At 37.3% G+C, this 22,000-nt stretch overlaps 1 long non-coding RNA gene across 1 annotated transcript; it reads right to left on the reverse strand.

Moving 5' to 3' along the window:
* Nucleotides 1–1,717: 1,717 nt before the first annotated feature.
* LOC135453546 (uncharacterized) lies at nt 1,718–20,827 on the reverse strand. The gene is made up of 3 exons (XR_010441888.1): nt 20,732–20,827; nt 19,640–19,702; nt 1,718–2,314 (listed from the first exon to the last, which is right to left on the reverse strand). It is a non-coding gene; the product is annotated as an uncharacterized LOC135453546 (long non-coding RNA).
* Between the last annotated feature and the right edge of the window lie 1,173 nt (nt 20,828–22,000).

Here is a 22,000-nt window from a genome sequence, read left to right on the forward strand (position 1 = left end):
GGTACCAGATAGTCTGACAAACTCAGCTCTGCCAGAGTAGGAAGGAAGAATCCTTGGGTGATAGGTGAACTGCATTCTCTGGCAGCAAGGATGAAAGGAAACCAGTTTAGTCAGAGAAACTGAATTGTTCCATGAGATGTTACTGATATGAATCACCCACAACAATTTAAACACAGTTCTACAGAGGGTATTAACCCCACTGGGATGACCTTATCAGGTGGACATCATACAGAGCTAACACCTTGGGTAAGCAGGCTAAAAGTACTCTCTGCTTTTGAAGCCTCTGGAGATTTTTGCATCTGGGTTCTCAATGGACTAAAGTGACCCCATGACCTCTCCAGAAAAAATCTGTTGGAACATTACTCTGGGTTCAGCACCTGTTCTCCATGTGACTGAGCAAATGACATACATTTTCAGTAACTGCTTGGGCAAATGCCACTGGGAAAGAGAAGCATAGGGAAGATCAAGTCAGCCTAATTGTCCTCACTGAATGAAGAGAAACTGAAAAAGCCTCACTGATGTCCAAGCCATTATACTTGTTCATCAATCCTTTCAGATTTTAAGTTACCCATGTAAGGTACAGTAAAACAGGAAGTTATATAGCACAGGCAATTAACCTTCAGTAAAGATCTTTACATGGCCCACTTGACAATTCCATCTTCATTTTGCCAAAGGTTAAATATGTAGTTAGAAATTAATCTATCTCTTTTTTTAGTTCAGATCTAGGCAGAAAAGTCAGATTGACACAACTGAACAGAATATTCTGTGTTCAGCCTATACTGCAAAGGTTGTGCTTTGCTGGCAAAATTGTCCAATCATTGCTACAGGATGAGAAGACAAGTAAAAATAATTCCTCTTAGCACTCCTGCTGGTTGAATCCTACAGAGGTCATCTAATCTGAATAATACTTGCCCAGTATTCCTGTGAAACCATTTGGGCATCCTGGCACAACTGATTGCTTTAGTCCTAAACATTTTGGATTCCCTTTCTCTCATAAAACAAAACACTCCAGATTGCCATCCCCATGCTTTAATGCACACTGAAAATTTAGTACATGATTGCCTAGAGTCACAGAAATAAAATCCTCATGGACTTTTCCTGTACACACAAGCTAGAGGTTGAAAGAGTGGAATCTTTTCTATTACATTGTGCTTATGCTTCCCTCTTCTGAATTTTAACACCACCTAAGACCTTTCTTTTCTCTTTCCTCACATCAATTATACTTAAAAGGAATGTCTAGTAAGCAAAACCAGAATGAAATGTCAGAGGTCTGATAACACTGAAATATTGTCTTAGTGTTCTGTATTACAGCTATTACACGATGGAGCTTCTCTGAACAGAAAAGGCACTTGGAGGCTGGGAGCAAACAGTTTACAGCAAAATCACTTCTATCTTAAGAGAAGGTGACTTACACATTTTTGAATGAAATACTTTATGTGGAAAATTAACAAAAGTTAAGACCTATCAGACAAGTACTTGCTTAGAAATACTTGTGACTATTCCAATAGCTCTGACAACCTGAGTCTAGTATTTGGCAAATGGCTTTGGATAAGGTGGAGTTGGGGGGGAGAAGGGAAGAGGGACACAGAAAATGTCATCTCTATTTTCAAAAGGAGAATTGTGATTTTTCCATTTAGACAAGAGTGATGTATCTATTCTTTCATAAGACATATGGCTTACATTAAATCTTTTAATGTAATATGGGGGGGGGGGGGATTCCAAACCATTGAAGAACTCCCTCTCCCCAGAAAAACCAAATAATGAAATCAATTCTCCCTGTACCAAAGATACCTCGAACTAGGATAGGTCTAGCCACAGTAGAAAGGTAAGATCATTAAAAGAAAAAGAAAAGAAAAAGCAGGCAGAGGAAAATAGTTTAATTTGCTTTCAACTGCCTGCTTTGCTACAAAAGTCTTTATCCAAAAAAGCCAGCATGTTGTTTGGGCAAACATGGTGACAAATCAACATCACATCCTTTGTTCAGTAAGGCCAAAAAAGGGCAGTGAAGAAGCAGGGCAGGCCACCTGTGCTACTTGCAATAATGTAGTACAGGGTAGAGCAAAGAGTTAAAATTCAAGTTATCAATATTAAGCCAATTTTCATTTAAAGACAAGGAAAAAGATTGTGGTCGTTAAATTTTAATAGCTGAAGCTTCACCCTACTCAGTGAGGACTTGATTTCATTGTCAGAGGAGATTCAGAGAACCAGTAGCTGCAGTGTAATTAAAATCCCATCATAATCAGTTCTGTATCCTCTGTGAGGGTCATCTCAGTTTCCCACACTCCATGAAATAGTCAACTGCTCTTTGGGAGCACTGTTAAAACAAAAACATAAGCATAATATAAGCTTTCAAGGTCTGGCATGAAAACATCAACAGTATTCACAACAGTTTAAAAAGGTGTCCGATAACAGCACGCTAAGTTTTAACTGATGATGTTTATCAAGCATAGGGTATTTTAGCAGGAGCTTGGATTGCAGGAAAGGAGTAGGAGAGGAAAATGTTTAGCTAGGGAAAATGGGAAGGAAAATGAACATTTTGGATTTTGGTGCAGAAGCTCAGAAGTTCATCGAGATGTTTTAGTTGCAAACTAAGAACAGTTGTTTTTTATCCTCAAGGTATTATGCACTTAAATTTTATACTTCTTTCAAGCACTAAAATAAAGCAGTTTCTAGTTTAACTGCAATGTTATTCTAATGAAAGGAATGCCTGTGGCCCTGTCATTTGTGACCTTTAGCAGCTATCAGACGATAATGACTTCTGCCTGCTTGCCTTGGCTAAATTCACTTTCAGGCCTGTAATAAGAAGTCAGAACTACAATAATGCTTCATTATGCCACATAACATGTGCAATTTTCTTATGCTTTGTGAAGAAAACTGAATTTAAAGTGGAATTTGCCAAAAGAAATATCAAGAACTTAAAAGTCAACAGACATCAGAAAAGGGCACTTGGTTTTTGGCAGTGGATGGAATATGACCTTTGAATTTATTCACATTTGAAAGCTCTTTTCCCTTTTTTATTTTAATGGCACAAATGAAAAAAACATTTTAAGAAAATGACAGTGGTACTTTCTCAATTTCATTACTGTTAGCATAATTCCAGAGTCTGGTAAGTTTTATATTCTCACAAGGCTGTGTAAGAGTCTGAGGCTGTAAAATCCCTCTAAGAGAGGGACAAGCCTCTTAGTTCCAACCATAGCAACCACTTGATATGGATTATTTATTGTACGTTATAAGATTTGCTTTATGAATACATGTTTCCACTTATCAAAGATACATCAGGACCTTACAACTAAGATTCTTTTCTAAAAACTTCCAGAATTAGTGTCAATGTTTTGAAAACTGCCTGAGAAATCTGCTGGTAGGTTCTGTCTACAATTCTAGAAAGCTTAAAAACTTTCTTAAACAGCAGTTGAAGGTTTCAGTTCTTCCCTGCTTTAGGGATAAAAGAATAACCAAGACAGTACACATGAGAAGTAATTTCCTATCTATTATAAGGTTATTTTGTTCCCTACTCTTTTGTAGTGTCCAGTGCTGCAAAATGTAAAAAAAGAAAGCAAAAGAGGACACCCTTGGGGAGTATCCAACTGAGACAATTATTCCTTGCAAACATCTTTTAGACAAGGTACCAATAAGGATGTAAGTCCATTTTCTCCTGCTTTCCTTTCAGTAAAAAAAAAAAAAATAAAGAAAGAATATAAAGTAACTGATAAATCTCCACATGCACCCTGTAGACCTCAGATCCCGCTCCAAATGAAATAAATGTTAAACAATTCTAATAAATTATTCAACTTATGTTTTCCTTAAAATATATTCCCTGTAGACTTTAATGAATAGATTAAAATTTCTGACTATGACATGATATTTTCTCCTAGTGGCTTTGAGAACTAGGTCAAACTAATTTGGTGGGTGAAGAGGGGGGAGGAAATATTTTTAAATCTTTGCTGAAGATTTTGGTTTCATTTATAACATTTACTGTTATCTACCTGAGTAGCAATTATAATTTGATATATAACAGTAAAAAACTTCTGTGTAATACATGATCCCAGAAAACTCATATAAAAACTGATCTAAATGTGTCCAAAATTTCTACTATATTAATTTAAATTAGCTTTCTCTGATATTTTTTTCCTATCTACTGAGAACCTTTTTTAAATTTTGCTATACTGAAATTTTCAGTTTCTTCCATCAGAGCAATTTTTATTTCTCATAACTGATAGCTTTAGAGTTGCCAGAAAGCTCACAGTGACACATGACATCCTTAAAAGATAAATTACTTGGTGTTATAACAATAAATGCTATACTCTCTAAATGGAAATTGACTTTCTGAATAAAAGCATATAACCTTAATAACCTCCTAGATATCACCATGATTTGTAGAAAAGAAATGGGTCTGGTCAGAGGTAATAGACATTCATAAGCAGTGCACGAGTAAGTATGATAGAGGTAATGAAAGAGGTTAATATTTAGCAATGGTTTTGTGACCTAGGTAATGACTCCTGGTGTAATAAATGCAGTAAAATAAAGCAGAATATCAGCAGAGTCTTTTTTGAGACCTTTTTTGGGTTCTGCTCTGCTTTCCAAACATCTCTTTATAGATTATCCACAAAGAAAGAGAAAATTTACATTGGTTGGTCCTGCTGCTCTAACTCTGAAATAGTTAATTTACAGTAATAAATCTTCAATAATAATTCCTACCAAAATAATAGCTTTTTAACTATCTTGAGAACTCTCTTGTAGAAGGAAGAAAGTAATATTGTCTTGTTATCAAAACTGGAACACAAGTAATACAATGATAGTAATTTTTGTAATTGTTTGTGTTCACACTGTGATCGGGTTGTTCCATTGAGCCACACTGGATCACATTCATCCTTTGTTCATTGAATCTTACCATGCCTCAATTGCCAGTCAAACATACAATTTTCCAGGCTCTGAAAGAAGCAGTGCAAAGCAGAAGACAGAGTACATTAGTATTCTGTGTATACAGCTTTCTAATCCAAAGGAGGGGCTGCCTTAGTCCTTTCACATTTTAGTGGCTAATAAAATGTTCTGTCATATGCAACTGAATTTCTTTTACATATCAGGCTTCCCAATGAAGGGAAGGTACTGAAGAATCATCCAAATTTAAGGTATTTTCTTTTCTTAGCCAATGCAGCCAAATAGGCCACTTCTTTCATAACCATTATCATATTATTATTAACTGTTAACAGTGGAAACCAGCATATGTTCACTTTATTCCCTTTGTAACTTCCAATCAAACATGACCACACGCTTACAAAGATGAGTTATTCTTGATATTACTATGTGACAAAGCATTATGTTTTTCTTGACTCACTTCACATATAATGAAAGAGCACCAGCTCTTTTCTTTTAGTGAGAAAACAACCAAAATTATGCAACACCAATTCCATACCATGGCCCTGGACTCAGCAAACAATAGAACTAATGCTTTGACATCCTCAAGTGAACCAGTCTGTTAATATGACTAGAACCTGTGAATATACTGAAGTTAGCTGCATGCATCATGCTTAATTTTATCTTGCTACAATAAAACAGTCTTAAAGTCAACATGTTCCTAAATCTCATATGTACATGAACTGTCATACACTCAGATCTGATACAAATGGTATCCAAGCCAATCGTTCCAAGTAAAGATCCATATTTTCATTGGGCAAGTAGTTTAGTTTACAGATTAATCAGATATGAACCCAATTTGTGATAGCAGGGAAGCTGTACCAGACAGAACCCAAAAGGCAGGACATGAATTCAGGGCACCATTGAAGCAGTTGCAATCAATAGGGACCTAAGAGTGAGTTTGTATTAAATAGAAAGACAGCTAAGAAAAAGAAATGCAAAGGAGAGTATTTAATCACAAGCTGGTATCTATTTTGCAGATAACAAGCTCGAGAATGGGGCTTAAGAAATAAGTGGATCCAACCCCAGAAGAGCTGTGTAAAACATCTTTATAGTTAGCTTAATTTGACAATCAGGTAATGGAAGAGAACTGAGAAAATATTTTAAATAAAAGCCACAAGCCTCCATAAAGCTCTAAGTATTTGTTTATTCCTCTGCATCACAGTCTCTAAACACAACTGCTTTAGAAAGTTTTTCACTGGAGTAAAATAAATCCATTTTCACTTTTACTTTAAAGTCTGCCTTGACTTAAATGTTATTCCCAGCAGTTAAACTGTAGTCATTCTGTTCTCTAGTGAGCAATGCTACACCGAGGCATCAGATAAACTTCATGGGGTACCAAACATCAACCACAAAACTGAGCATCTTGGACAGTCCCACAGGAAATGAATCTGACTTTTAGGTATTGCAAACATATAGGATGGGTTTGGAACACACATTACTCCATTGGAAGATTATTTCTGGTCTGTGGCAAGAAATTAACAAGCTGAGCCTGTACCCCTGAAAAACCCTGAAATTTTTCCCAATTTCTCTCGGTTATTCCGCTGTGTGATGATTCCATTGTCTCATTCTACCCTGGCATTGCACTGAAATATCAGTTGGTTGGCACAGCACAGCTTTCTAGGCTGTTTTACCACCAGCATGTAACAGAAGAAAGACAGAAAAAAGGCCTCATCCACCTTGTACATAGAGGCAAAACTAAGAGTACATTCCCACATCAATTCTATTGGCCAGAAAAGTTACATATGCCCAGATCCTGCTTTTTCTCTAACATCTACTTCATAATCTTACTCAATGAATCTTTGTTAATATCATTAACCTCTTAGTCCTAATTGTGTCTTTCATTTTACTTTGTTTCCTAGGATTTCAGTTCATTTCACAATTCTATACAATTAGGTTACTTGCCAAGCAAGGAGTGTTCTTTATTCCATATTTAAATCCCTATTGAATCTGAAGAGTGGCTTTTAATACAGATGTATTAAGTCCTTTAACTTAATTGGTTGGTTTGAAACACCCTTTGCTTAACTTTCACACCACACTAGTCACATTTTCATTTCTCATTTTAGTAAATTTAAATACACAAGAGCAAAACGCAAATGAGAATTCTTTGTTTCAACTGACTTCAGCAAAATTCTGTGCTTTTTCCATGTGAGTTGTTCCCTAATCTCTATCAAACTGTACACAGAATAAATAGCAGTCAGTAATGTGCCTTTTGCACATAATAAAATACATGATGGAAATGCCTTTGAAAAAAATCAAGAATCAAAGATTAAAAAGCCACCCTAGGATAAAAATATTCAAAGAGAAAAATATTTATAGAGATGCAAAGAATATTATAGTAAATTAGTCTAATCCCATTATAAAAGAGCCTTAAGTTTCCTGATGTAATTTTTATGTAAACTAGAGGGGGGGTTTAGATAAAATCCAAGTCCTCACTTGAAAATATCCAAGAACAAATAATCTACTATGACAATTCACAAACTTGTCCTTGGATGAGTTTCATTTACTGTTTTAAATATTCTTCTTCCTAGTCCGAATTGCACAGGACTGGCTGGATAAGACCTCAGGAGGTCTCCAGTGCAGCCACCTCCTCAAAGCAGGGGCAGAGCTCAGACCAGGTTACTGAGGCTTTATTGTTACCTGACTGCCCTCATAAGGAAAAACCATCTCTTCATCACCTGGTCAGAACTTCATGTTATACACATCACTAGATGTGCAAAATTCCATTAGTGAAATTCAAATTTGTCAAAAAAGAAAATGACTCCACTGGGTTTTTTTTGCACCAGACTGAATGTCCCACTCTGTGAATAAGATCTTCTGAGTGATTTGGCTTCAGAAAAGCTTTGGTGGAAGAAAAAACACAGCACCAGTGGGGAAGACCGAGTCTAAAAACGGGAGATCTTGAAATCTTAATGCCTTCCTACAAATGTGCACAGGCACATGTTATGAACCATGCAATACTTCCACTGCATTTATGCTGTGCTCTGTTTGTATATTAATTTAGAAGCTTTAAATTTCTCTCCTACACTTGGCCCAGACTCACAGGTGAACACAGGCTTTTCGTTCTCCCTGCATTCTCTATCCAGCCCAGATAGCAAACAGTTTTTTTCAATCTCCTAATTTTCTCATGTTATTTTTCCTTATCTAAGAGTAAGCTATTTTCTGCTAAGGAACTTGACTCTGAAGATTTCCCTACTTGTTTCTTAGGAGTGCCACAAGTTCTTTATTTGATGATAATTTATGACCCATTAAGAAGCTACTTATAGTTATTTACTAGTACATTACATAATCATAAGGCATGAAGTTCTGGTCACTGTCAAGGGCCTATGTGACAATTTGTAATAACCTGCAGCTTCCTCTGTTCAACAGCAACACAGTGAACATCAACCCATTTTGCCTGTAGCCAAGAACTGACCCAGTTGAAGAATAAATTGAAATTCTATTTACTGCAGAATATCTCTTTTCTCACATGAAAGCTCACTAACTGGATAGGCCTACAGTGTTAGCAGTAAATCATGTGGAGGGAGAACCCGTAAAATTTATTTCTAGTGGGTTCTGACCATCATTTCCACCAGTTATATGAGTTTTAGAGCAGATACTACGCGCAGGGAAACCTATAGATCTGTGACAGATTCACTGGCCCTCCTAACCAAAGGAGCTGTTTTGTTAGAGGCTCCAAAGGAGGTAAAGGCTTGATCCATAGGCAGGCCAAGAACTCCTCAAAATGCAATCTGTTCTCTGAAAACCCACAAATGAGCAGTGACACACTGAGCATCAACACACATTAGCTTGGAACATGAATGGCATGTGGCTTTTGCAATACCCATTTATGAAAGGGCAAAAAGTTTTGGTTACAATGAGTGTCAAGAACACCTTTCCCATTGTATGCAATATGATCAAGAGCCAACACTTTACTCCATGACTACAACAGCCTCAGTGAGTCCTTTTTGACCCCTCCCACCGGGCACTGGCAGGCAGGGATGTTCCCTTGAGCTGGGACACCTCTGAGGGTCACTCCTCCAGGCACAGACCTTGTACCAACAGCGCATCTTTGCTGAGTGACCAGGGTCACACAGCCCTGTAGCACAATTTGTGCCTGGGTAGTTTTGAATCACTTTTCAAAGGACTGTGCTGTACAGTAAGAGAGTGAGCTTTCCCTCCAACTTTGTTCAGTTGCACTTTTGGAACACTACATTAAGCCCACTTCTGGTGATACTTTCTGACAGTGCTTCTTTAAGTGATCTAAATCACCAATTCAAAGCAAACATGCCATCAGCAAGATCCTAAATCAGGATTCACAGCAGGACTGTGCCTTCTTGTAAAGTTTCTTCTGTGCTTAACCAGAGTCAGGATGTGCTAACAACTTGCCTTCTACTCTACATTGCTAAATGTGAAATGTTTTTATATTATACAGCAATAAAACTATATTTTCAAACCACCTTTTTAAGGTGATTTGTTCATTATCCAAAATATCTCTGATGAATTCTACTATCACATTTTCTGGATCAAAGATATTGTGTCAAAGTGGAGTTTGGAGGGAATAAGATGATAAAGTATTGCACAAGAGAAGGGTCCATGATTATAAGAGAAACAGCAGCTAATGCAGATTAACTCTAGACTGACAGCTGGTTTAAATTTCAGTGTTTACTCATACAAAATATCAAATACTGAAAGACGACCAGAAAGATTCAAACTGCATTAGTTTTGTAAATCAAGGAAAAAACAGAATCTCTTACCTAACCCTATGCAGCTTTCTTATGCACACCACACTAAATTGTTCTATGTAATAGCTTCACAAATTAAAGAAGTAATTAGGCATATCAAATCAAATAGAACTGTTAACATATTTAGTTTTCCATGTGGACATGAGAAATGTTGAATTTTGAGTAACATTTCAAATAATTTTTCCTGACTGAGATGATGATCTGGGTTAAGCAGAACTTCCATGTTCCATAGCTATTTATGAACACTGCCCATCTAAAGGTAATAAAAGGCAACGTCATCAGAACCTTGCAGCACATGATTGTTCTTTCTGGGAACTCATCGTTTCCAGTTCATGTGACAATCTGATTGCCACATATAGCATTGCAGATGGGATTACACCATATGCACACACTGACTGCTCACAACCTGGGAAGGCTCCATGTTCTGCTTTGACAATTAAAAAAATGAATGAAAAATTCAAGGAATTCTATACAGATACCACAGCCAGAATTATAAAGCCTGCCCCAGTGAGACTCACAGATCTGTTTACATCATCAATGACATTCTATGAGGTTTTGGCAAGCACATAAAATTCTAAACCCACCATGACTTTTACCTCTGAGGTCTGCTCTCCTTCAGAAGTCTTTACTTCTTAATCAAAAAACCCAATTTATTTGTTTTTTGGTCAGAAGTGTGGATCAGGTTCACTAATGAAAAGTGACACAAAATACTGCAGGTACCACCTGGCTTAGCTTTGGAGCTACTGAGAATTATCAAACCAGCTACAGGACCCACTTCAGCCTTTAGTTTCCCTTTCAGCTTTCACAGTGATCAGGTCAGGCAAAATCTAGACAGCCTATTTCCAGACAGAGTATGGGGAAATACAAGTACCATGAATAAACAGGAAGTTCTCAAATACAAAAGTGGTACTAAAGGATGAAGTCATAAAACTACAATGATCTTGAATACTTTAATAGAAAAGCCTGTTAACTCAAAATATGACCTGAAATTTCTTCTACCAGGTAGAAACAGAGAAGCAAAGAGAGCTGTGGACTGGCTGTTCAGTACCATTCCTAAATAAAACTGTGATAGGGAAAATGAAGAGAACATGTAAAAGACGGAAGATCATCCAAGATAAAAAAAAAAAATAAATAAATACTCAGTGGTTATGAAATTAATAGAAGATTTTGAAGCAGCCAAAAAAGACAGACATTTTGGAATACTATTCACACATAAAATAAGGAGAAAACTAATTTATACTAGCTTATATAAAGTATTAGGAAAGTGATATAAATCTACTAGGAAATCCTTTCTGAGTTCTAATCTGAAATGGCTAAAATACTTGCAGTAAAAACTGGAACTACTGCCTACAAGGGATTCAGCAAAAGTGAAAGCACTGTGCTGGCAAAATGCAATTTGCTACAATCAGTAATTCTTTCTAGTCATGATTAAGTAAAGTGAACTAGATTAAGGGAAATAGCTCTAACATTAATTGCTCTTAAGTCTTAGGTGCCTACATTTTTACAAACTTTTAAAAGAAATGTAAACTTTAACTCAAATGTCTTTTGGCACTTTTTTTTAGTTGCAAGTAAGTGAATTTGTGTTAAAAAGTACTGCTGATATCCACAAAATCTTTTTGCCTATCCAGAGCCTGGCATGCTGCTAATGCTTTCCCTGCTAAACCAACAGGATCAAAGAAATTTCAGTCTTCAAAGTAGCCTTGAACTTCACAAGTACCATGTAAAGCTTTGCCTTTCTCTAGGCACTCAGTTCATGCTGGTGTCTCTATAAAATAGATTTGTTCACTTTCTGGAGGTGGGGAATATAATAATCATATCTCTTTTTTAATAATAATTTACACTTGCTTTGATTTCTCCAGGTATCTCTGTGTATCACATTATTAGTCATAAACTTGGTGAAAACACTTTTAAAACATTTGATTTCAGAGAAAACCTAGGAGAAATACTACAGTAACAGAAAGCAAGAGTATCCATATTAATGTGTGATACTTCTGCTAAAATAACTGGATCAGTTTTCACTAAACTCCTCTGTGCATTAAAAAAAAGAGACAGGTAAGGCAGTTCCACTGAAAAAAGAACTACATGAAAATTTCAGATCTGAATTTTTGTCAAAATTTTAATTGAGCTTTATGAACTTTAAAAGGTTCAAATCCCAGATTTACGTATTTTATCAGTCCCTAATTTAAAAAAACACTCTCACCTACATTGAAAATTTCTGCTGCTTCCAGCTGAGTGCATAAGATCTACTGTCATTTTGAGCTAAAGGTCATAATGAAATGGAAGAATAATGTTAGGGTACTGTTTCACTGCCATTATTCATTGTATTCAATACCCTTATCCTGGTTTAACTAATCAGTCCTTCCACTTGAATATGCTCTGCATGTGAGATCCTGCAGCAAACACCAGAGCAGGTTTCTCCACAGTCTGGACACTGCAGAATAAATGCTTACTGGTGCCCCTGATTGTGACCCTGGTTACATCTCTTAAATCTGTACTTTTTAAATTTTATTTATCATACTAACTATATATAAATATATACTAATATATAAATATTGAATACTGCAGACTGATACTATCTGAAAGAATTACAAAGAGTAAGTGTGTGCTCTTTTTCCAGACCACAGCTCTTATCAAAAGTCTGTGTTGAGAAGTTCTGCCAGGTATCTATAAGCTGAGAAAGATCTTCACAAGGATATTAAAATAACTTTTCTTGCTCCACCTCTTTCTTGTGTCCCATCAAGAGAGACAGACTTGTAAGAAATAGCTGTTCATTTAAGAAGAGCTGACCTTACCAGACTTGCTGAAATTTTATGCTGGAGATTAAGCAGTCAATGTCAACCAAAATACTGGGATACAATAGCTGAGCTATTGCTGAGTCACAGGATAATAATACGATTAAACAGGGTGGATTTCTTTGCCAATGGCAGACGAAAAAACATCTGTTCTCTAATGTGCATGGATGAGAAAATCTGCAGAACAGAAAATCCCTTCTACAATCTTAGTGCAAGAGTCTACTTTGACCCCTGGTTTATACTCTTGAGGGCTTCACATTTGCTTGGTAAACTGAAGAGTTTTGATATATGCCTAACAAAAAAGCAAGCTGGCAGGCATTGGAATTCTTCTCTTTGGGTTTTTCTCTGCTGCTCTGTATGTGCCTCTCATACATACTGCATCAAGGCCCCAGCAGGACTGTAGTGCTGATGTGCATATTAATAAAACAGCTTTGTTCAAGAGCAATTATCTTGGTCAAGCAGCCTGCATTTTACAGGGTTCAAAGGGACAAGGGTAGTACCAGGGGAATAACAAAATGAAAAGGTGACTACATGGATATGCCTGTGTATGTCAGAAACTTAATGTTTCCACTTGTAAATAGGTTCATCATGTTACTTCAAAGCAGGAACTCAGGAGAGTAAAATCTCGAGTACTCAATTCTGCTTTTTATTGGTGGTAAAGAAGTCAGACATGACAATTTGGCAATGTGGATAGTTAATTTGCCTAGAGCACTTTATGAATATTAATCCTGACACATACAGAGACACTGTACTATTGAATAACAAAGGAGAGAGAGATCACATATTTAAAACCAAACCCAGAGACAAAAGGACTGGGCCACTGAGGTGGAACTTCATTTCTGTTACTAACATTGGCTGGATGGACCGTGAGCATTTGTGCATCCCATGGCAAAGCAGCATTGTTAGGCTGCAATCTCTAACTGAAGTAATCAGACCCTTTAGTGTAGATGTAGCTAAAGTCCAAGAGGTTAGCAATAGGCCCCATAGTGCATGTGATTAAAAAAAAAAAAACAAAAAACTATGCAACTTCACTTTCTTAGTCTCTACTTTTTTTTTTTTTAGTCCACTGTGCATTGTTTTTAAAACTCTAGTATTTGTCAAGAAAGATTGACAGATCACCCCCCTGGAACTTCAGCTACATGGGGGCTTTTCTACTAACTACTGCACCATATAAAAGCTACAAATGTTAACTTCTACAATCATTTATATAATTTGAGTCATTATAGAGTAATGAATGCTTGGAAGCTCACTAACTCAAGCATGTTCTCTTGTGGCTGTGCTGGGCACTCAGCAGGGCTATTTATACAATGGGGACCCAGCCAAGTCCCAGCACCTTGAGGCATGCTGCTTTCAGTATGTCCTGCTGCCACCTACTTGCCATTCAGCCCAGCACAGTGCAGCCAAATCTCTGCTGCAAATTGTCTTTTTCTGGCCTCGTTCTATTGGAAAAAATCAATGAGTGCCAGTTGGCACACAGGCTGCTTCACTTGATTTTTAAGTACTCCTTCAAAGTCCTAGTGCTAGTCTTGGAAGTATTTGCAAAACAACCTCATGTCCAGCTCTTGAAGTTTTGCTCCTATCTGTGGCCATTTTTTCACTTGTGACATGCACTGAACGTGTTGGGATTGTGGCTGTCCTGGCTGAGAGTCACTGTAAGCCCATCCCAGGTACAAGATGGGCCAGCTCAGCCTCCAGAGGAGATGACTGAGAGGGGACCTCACCAATGTGCAACAGGCAGCTCCTCCCTCACCTTCCTCTGTCTTGCAGGGGGGAAAAAATCCCAACCAAACAAATCTAAATGTCAACACCTCTCTAGTGAAAGAGCAAAAATATAGGATTCATTAATGGCATCTCCAGACCAAGGGCAAGATAGGAAGATATTTAAAGACCCAACTCTAACCTTATTATGCCCTACATTGCTGTAGGAATGCACCTTCATTGGTTGAGGACAGGGAAATTCCTCTTTTCTGCTCTTCGAGAAAACCCAAAAGGAGAAGAAACAAAAATGGTAACTAGAATACAAGTAGATACAGCAAAAAATGGCTGTTATTTGTTCAGCATTAGTACAGAAACATATTGTATGCACCAAATCCTCAGGCTGAACAGAAAGGCAGATTCAAATATCCAGAGCTCAGGAAGCTGCAAGGCTGGACACAGCAATCAAAAGCTTCAGAGCTGGAAGGTTCATCACCTCTCTGTAGCACAATACAGGCCTGCAAGAGCACCCCCCACAAACACCTGCACATCCACAGCATTAATAATCAGCCCCTGCTGCCAGAAATTCTTCATTCTGCTGTTTCACTTGAGACATTTGCCAACGGTCCTAACTCCAGAAAGATAAGGCTAATATTCAGTGTTTGACACCAGCTGGAAGGAAAGAAAGCTCACAGAAAGCAGGTCTCCCCTGTTAAATGCAGAAAACATGGATGATCTACGTGCCCTTCTTGAACTGCCATCACATCTCACTCCTTCCTCCATCCTAACACCAACACCTCTGTACACCAATTCATCAGTCACAGCATCTTACAGTCAATCAGTGAAAGCAGTCTGAATCTTTCAGTGAATGATAAACACATCCACACATTGCCCTGAAATTAATGTGGTGGTCAGGAAGAACATGTGTGCAGTTTGCTGTTCTGATAATCACTGCAAAGCTCTGTTACCAGCAACATTAACCCAAGTGAATGCTCACTTACTACAGCAGCAGCACTCTTCCCTATAGAAGGTCACCTACACCACTTATCACAGATTTTATTAGTTTGTAACATCAAGAGAGATTGATTAATTAGTTAAAACCCAAAAGTTGATAGGAAAACATTATTTTCCAAACCTGAAGAGTGGTGCTTTGCCAGATTTATAAGCTTGCCAGGATTTTTAATTGTAATAATGCATCAAATTAAAGCATGCCAGATGAACTCCTTCTGTATTAGAGATAAGAAGCAGATAAAGGTATTTATATGTAAGCTCCAGTGGAAATACCAATGTGCATAAAACACCACAGGCAGAAATAGATATTTCTTTACTTGAATGAGTTAAACTTGCTTAACTTTAGTTTTCTGTTTACTATATTCAAAACATTTTCCATCTTAAACACATCTTTGCCTGTAAAAGGCTGTCAGTATTAAAGCAGAGACTGAAAAATACCATCTGGCATAAAAAGCCACACTGAGTCCAGCAGCGCCTCATATGAAAACTATTGTCCCAGGTAGGTTATAAAATTAAACACATTACAAATAAAAAGGCAGAAGGCACGTGTTTATAGCAAAAACTTGAAGAACTAATGAGGAAAGGAGGGATAACAGAAGGGTATGCCCTTATGGAAAAGTTAGCTCAGGCCTTCATGTGAAAGAAATCAGAAAACTCCAGATAGTAGCATTAAAAAAATGTATTTGCTAAATTTGGAGAAGCTCTGACATTATTACACACAAGTTTTTCCTTGTCTATAAGAATAGTGGCCTAAATAATGGTTTCTATTTCTATATACTTAGCTGATAATGTCTAATATTCGTGTATTTTCAGTGCTGCTCCAGCACGATCAGCACTGCAGCACAAGGATCTTGGTTCAGGAATTTACAGCCCATTTTCATGCTTCTTGAAGATTTCTCCAGGTTTATCATCCAACTGTTATTGACTAAAGCTTATTGCTTAGTGTCTCTCAAGCTTTTCGCAGCGCATTTTCATTTCAACTATGATGAATAATTTAGAGTAAAATATGCCACATCATTGTTCACTCTGTGAACAGTAATTCAGGAAACCAGCAAATCAGCACAGACTTTACATTGCTTCAAAAGTTTATCCTCCCTCAAAACCTGACATTTTCTACTAATTTTACTTTCTACTGATATGAATCCTTCTTGCCTTCATGTAGGTTTTCTTACTGCTAAGAAATACTAGCTGGCACACAGCAGTAACATCTCAGCAGCTGAGACAGAACTGACAAAATTATTTTTCAGAATGGCTCTAAGAAGTGTTTTAAAATCATAAGAAGCAAACACAAGAGGTATGTTGTCAAACGGAGCAAGTAATTTTAGAGTAATGGTCAGGGTAAAAGGAATGTATTGCGAGTTGTGCAACTAGAAAGACAGTAATGAGAAAAAGATTATGGGACTTGCTTCATGGAGCTCTCCACACACACTAGCTCTCCTCTGGCCTCACTGTTACAAAGAGTTGCATTCCTGGAGTAGAGATAATGGAAATAAAGTAGGTTGGTTTGCAGTACAAGAAAGCTGAGCAGAATCTTCCTGCACAGTCTTGTGTGACACTAGTCATAGCAATTTTTTCTTTTGTCACAGGTTAGTGTAAAACAAAATAATATGAGCCTCCCTGATTTAAAAAAACAAACAAACAAAAAAACCCACTACACACAAAAAACAAAACATTGAACCACAAGTCAACCAAACAAAACCCTCAGAAAATGAAAATTAAAATGAGACATTTGGACACAAGTCAAAGAAATCTATGGTTCTGCACCACATCTAGACAGTATCCTATAGCTGTCCTACCTGCAAGTACTGTGCATTTATAGCACCCAGCATCATGGCATCAACAAGAACTCAATGTGACTATGAAATCTGTATGTTGTTACTCTGTTAGTGTATATTATATTAGTGTAAGAAATGAGAAAGGGTTCATTTCAGCACTTGTTCATCACCTTACCACAACAGCAGTAATTACAGCTGTGGAATGATGTATGGAAAGAAAAGTAGCCTGGAGAATACCAAGAAAGCAATTTTCAATATACACAGTTGTTAAATATTATAACTATACTACGTTCAGCTGCAAAAACCTCAGCTGCCAATGCAGACATCTCTTTATTACTAATGAGACAGTGCAATTCTTTATGGTGTGTTTGCTTCAAAGAAAATAACTAGTTTAGTTTATTTTTAATTAGTCTCAAAAGGAGGTTTTCATTGAGTAGGAGATTCTCAAATGACAAGAGAAAACAGAAGACTCAGCATAAGTGAAGTGAACTAGAACCAGAGGAAGAGAAGCTGAGTCTCTACTGGACAGGTTTGCCAATATCCCAGCAATTCAAAGTCACTTAGAGTAGAAGCATGCAGCAAGTGTCTCATTATATTAAGGCAACTGCCACCTCAGAGGAAGTTGCTGACATAAGGTTTGTGCATGAAAGAAGTTTTAGCAATTGCTGTAGGGGGTTTTGTTTGTTTTCTTTAAAAAGACAAATTAGAATTCATCCCACAAAGGGTAAAGTTTAAAAATGCCCAAATCCATTAAGGAAAGAATGGGACCCCATTCTTCCAATGGCAGCAGCTCCTTGGGTTTGATACTTGGAGGAAAGGAGTAGGTGAATGCTAGCTATAGAACCACTAATCATGCCTTAATTATAAAGAATGTAGCACATGCTAGGCAAAAAAAAGGAATTAGGGAAATGAGCTTGAAACATGCTGAAAAGCATATTCTAAAATTTTCTTTTAGCAGGATCAGTATTTTAGATGGACTCCAACTTCTAAAAGAGAAATTGAGTAATTCTGTAATAAGAGTAGATAGAGTAAATAGAGTAATTCTGACTAATAAGAACTAAAAATAATTGTTTAAACATTAGTCTATTTTGTCAAGTTTGAATGAACTAAGGAATTTTTATACATAAAACTAGTTAGAGACCAGGAAAAATAACTCTTATCAAAAACCAAAATAAACCAGAGCAATAAACGCACAAGGACAGGATAGAATGTAACTGCATATGACTGTGGATTTTTTCAGAGCTTTTTTGCCCTGCTAATAAGAACAGCAGAACTGTCATGTTTACCTCCACAGAGAAAAGAAGTGAATGACTCCAAATCAAATAAGCAGCTATCAGAGAAGTATTGTTTGACACTGTCTGCAGGGCTCTTCATAGCAGTCAGTGAAGCTTAGCTTTCCTATCAACATTTTCATGAGATTCAACCTCTTTCTGACAATCTCAAAGTGATAATGCTGCTAATTTACTTGTCTTAAAAAAAAAATCTTACAATCTTGCTTTTTTTTCTAAAATCCCATAAGATGCTGTGGAGTGAAAAGATGAAAAATATCTAAAGAAATGACACACAGTGTACAAATGCAGGGTGCCAGGAATCAGTATCAGGAACTCAGAGAAGAAATCACAAATACTTCCCTAAACCAAACAGTTGCCACTAATAATAGTCAGGACCAAAAATGTGACATCCTTTATGCACATGGTTAGACATCTTGCAATACCACAATAGAAACCAATTAGATTAATGAACTCAAAAAATAAAATTGGTTTCTGTCATTAACTACTGGAAAAGTAAGTACCAGTTATTTTCACTGTTTTGCTCTTTTGATGGGAGCCATTATCATTTCAACTGGTTTTAAAATCCTTTTTGTATCTAACAACCAAGAAAGAGGGAACATCCTGTAATCCAACAGCAGTGCTTGCTTACAGAAATCCATCATTAGCAAGTTATGCATGCTTTTTCTTCACCCATTTCCTTTTACTTGCCAGTAGCACAAAGGCCATTGTTGACTATTCCATTAAGTGATCCTGGACAGTTTGCTGGATTTAGTTGATATCTGATTTAGTTTATCAGTTGAGTTTGAGTTGGGACTGTTACAACAAAGTAAGTTAATGGCAGTTGCTTGTTTCAGTCAAGGCACTGCTTCCCATGTAGAAGCACCCTTAGCACATGAACACTGCAAGGCTCATGGTAGCAGGCAAAGATGCATGGCAAATGTAAATTTTCATAACCAGCATAAATCTTAACATGTGCAAATGGATATTTGCTTTGCCAGTATTCAAACCTGTAAGCTGAGAAACTCATTTCCTAATGAGCACTCATAAGTTACAAAAACTCACTTGATCTAATGGGTGTTTAGTCTCCTCAGATCAATAAACTATGAATAGCTGGGCCATTTCAAAAACAGATGCACCTTTATACCACCTAAATCATTAAAAGCTTCTGTTTTTGTGAGTAAGTTGTATTCCAGCTTTAAAAATCCATTTTATATTTCTTTTTTTATTCATTGGACAATTCAGTTAAACTGATGCTTTGCTGTGGTATATAGGTCACTTGCATTTGCTTTGAAGTACTTTATAAACACAGCAGCAAGCTGAAGCCTTTATAAATGTTCTCCCTCATCTTGGTTGTATTAGAGTCCATTTGAGGTGCTTAACAATCAATGCACTTGTAACACTTAAACTAGAAAAGAAAGAAGTTTGATTTAGACTCATAAAATATTCATATTGGGTCATACCTTGTAAGTCTCCAGAAGATAAAGGCAGAGAGTTTGTCAAGATAGGACAGCAGCTGTATTCACCTATGATGTATTAAGACACAAATGATACAATTTGAAATTACATTACCAATCAGATTTACTGTTCTAATTGCCTTACTGAGGTAAAAAACCCCAAAACCATAGAGTCTATACAGTCTAGTTCAAAAGCAGACATTTAAAACAGCAGTAATACTGCTGCTAATAATAAATAATATATAAATAATAAAAATAAATACCATTTATTTGCCTATTGAATCTATAATTTCTGTTCTAAAACACCAATTATTCTAGTATGTTATTAGTGGAAGTAGCATACTACTAATAGAAGTAATAATAGCACTTTTCAATTATTGCACATGAAACAGTGCAACTTTCAGACAACTGGAATATTTTCTTCCCATATATGCTAAGTCTGAGGGGTCCAAGATGTTTCTGCAAAAATGTCAGAAACATTTTTCATTTCTAAACAGCAGCAGTACTCAGAATGCAAAAGCCATTAGATGCTTTCCCCATGTATTTCTTATTAACAGCAATGTCTGAATTTTATAAAGCACAAATCCTTACATTTTGGCTCTAATAAAAACAGACAGCAGTGTAAATGGTCTCTATTGATAAAGAGGCTTCATTTTACTCCTTAAAAATCAGATTAAAACTGGGAAAAAAAATTTCTACTGCTCAGCCACTGAGAACTTGGCCCATTAGACTTATAACATATGCTGAACATAAGTGAAATAGAATAATTAAAACTACATTATTAAATTGAACAAAATGGAAGCCACTAGTGTTATTCTGGTTTGCTAAGCGAAGGGTTAAAACTTTTCTAATTGTCTTTCTTTGGTTTCAAAATTGGCCCCTCCAACTCTCTGCATTTAGCAATATACTGCTTTCCAGATAACTACAAGAGTTTATTAACATTTCCTAACTTTTTCCCTTACTAATGAATTGATAAAGTAGAAAAACATTTTTTGCCTAAAACCAGATAAAATACCTAGAGGAAAAATGCTGAAATAGCAATAACTAACTAGAGTGGCTTCTTTTGTCTTTTACTCTGTTTTAAGGAAAACCCCTTACCTGCTAAATTCCTGTCCTCTTGCAAGCTAACTCTCACTCTAATGATCTACAAAGTATCTCACTCAATAGAAATCCTTTCCTATTTATATCTTTTTGTATCATTCAATTCAATTGCTGGCGCAATTGCAGTTAGGGCCTAATTAGTTTTCATTCATTACCTATCTGGGTTGATTTGGCACAGCTGGGTTTTTGGTAGCAGGGGAGGGCCACAGAGGTAGGTTCTGCGAGAAGCTGCTGGAAGCTTCCACCGTGTCCAACAGAGCCAATCTCTGCTGGCTCTGAAGTTGGACATGCTGCTGGCCCAATTAGAGAGGTTGGTAACACCTCTGTGATGTCATATTTAAGCAGAAAAATGAAAACAGCACACATGAATTTTTTTTCCCAAGGATGATAAGGAGCTGCTGCTGGGGGCTCTTGCTTCCAGAGACAGAGAGACAGAGGGTCCTTGCTTCCAAATTAGAGCAGCCCATCCCCAGAGGACTGCACCCTGTGGATGAGTGACCCACAGCACAACACTTTTGGGAACACTGCCTGTGGGAGGAACTCACAGCATAGCAGAGAACAGACTCCTCTCCCTGAGTGAACAGGAAATTTTGATGAACTGGCCAAAACCACCACTCCCTGTCTCCCTGTGCTGTTGGTGATAAAGAGGGCTGGGAGGGGCAAAAAGTGTTTTAAAGGCTTATATTACTTCACATTATCCTCTTCTGACTCAGTTAATAATAAATTTACCTTATGCCTTTAAATTTGAACCTTTTTTGCCCTTAGAGTGTTTTTCTCCCAGTCCTTAACTCATCTGCCCAACTGCAGCAGAAGGTGGTGAGAAATTACTTTCATGGGTACCTGGCATTTGGCAGTGTCAAACCAGGACACTCTGACACTTTCAGCTGTGCCTCTCAGTGAACCCAGGGTCTTCTACTAAACTGAATTGTCATGTGCTCTTTGTCCCTGACCCTTACAGAGAGACAACTCAGCCTGCATCCTACAAACAGGATTTACTTCAATAACACATTGGCATCAAGTCCATCACTGCAATCCAAAAGGAGCCACCCAGCAGGTCCCCACCACTGGGGCTGTTCCCCTGCCCTTTCTGTCAGCAAAGCTCCTCCTGGGCCCAGCCCTGCACCCGGAGCAGGGTGGGGCTGCTGTGTGGTGCCATCCATGTCCAAGCTGCAGGTCACTACTGAAGCAGGAAAGGAGACTCACTTTTGGCAGTTCTGCTCTAACTCAGGAGTTTGCAGTTGCACTCAAGAGAATGAATTAACATAA

This window comes from Zonotrichia leucophrys, chromosome 13 (assembly GCF_028769735.1).
Source record: "Zonotrichia leucophrys gambelii isolate GWCS_2022_RI chromosome 13, RI_Zleu_2.0, whole genome shotgun sequence".
NCBI lineage: Eukaryota > Metazoa > Chordata > Aves > Passeriformes > Passerellidae > Zonotrichia > Zonotrichia leucophrys.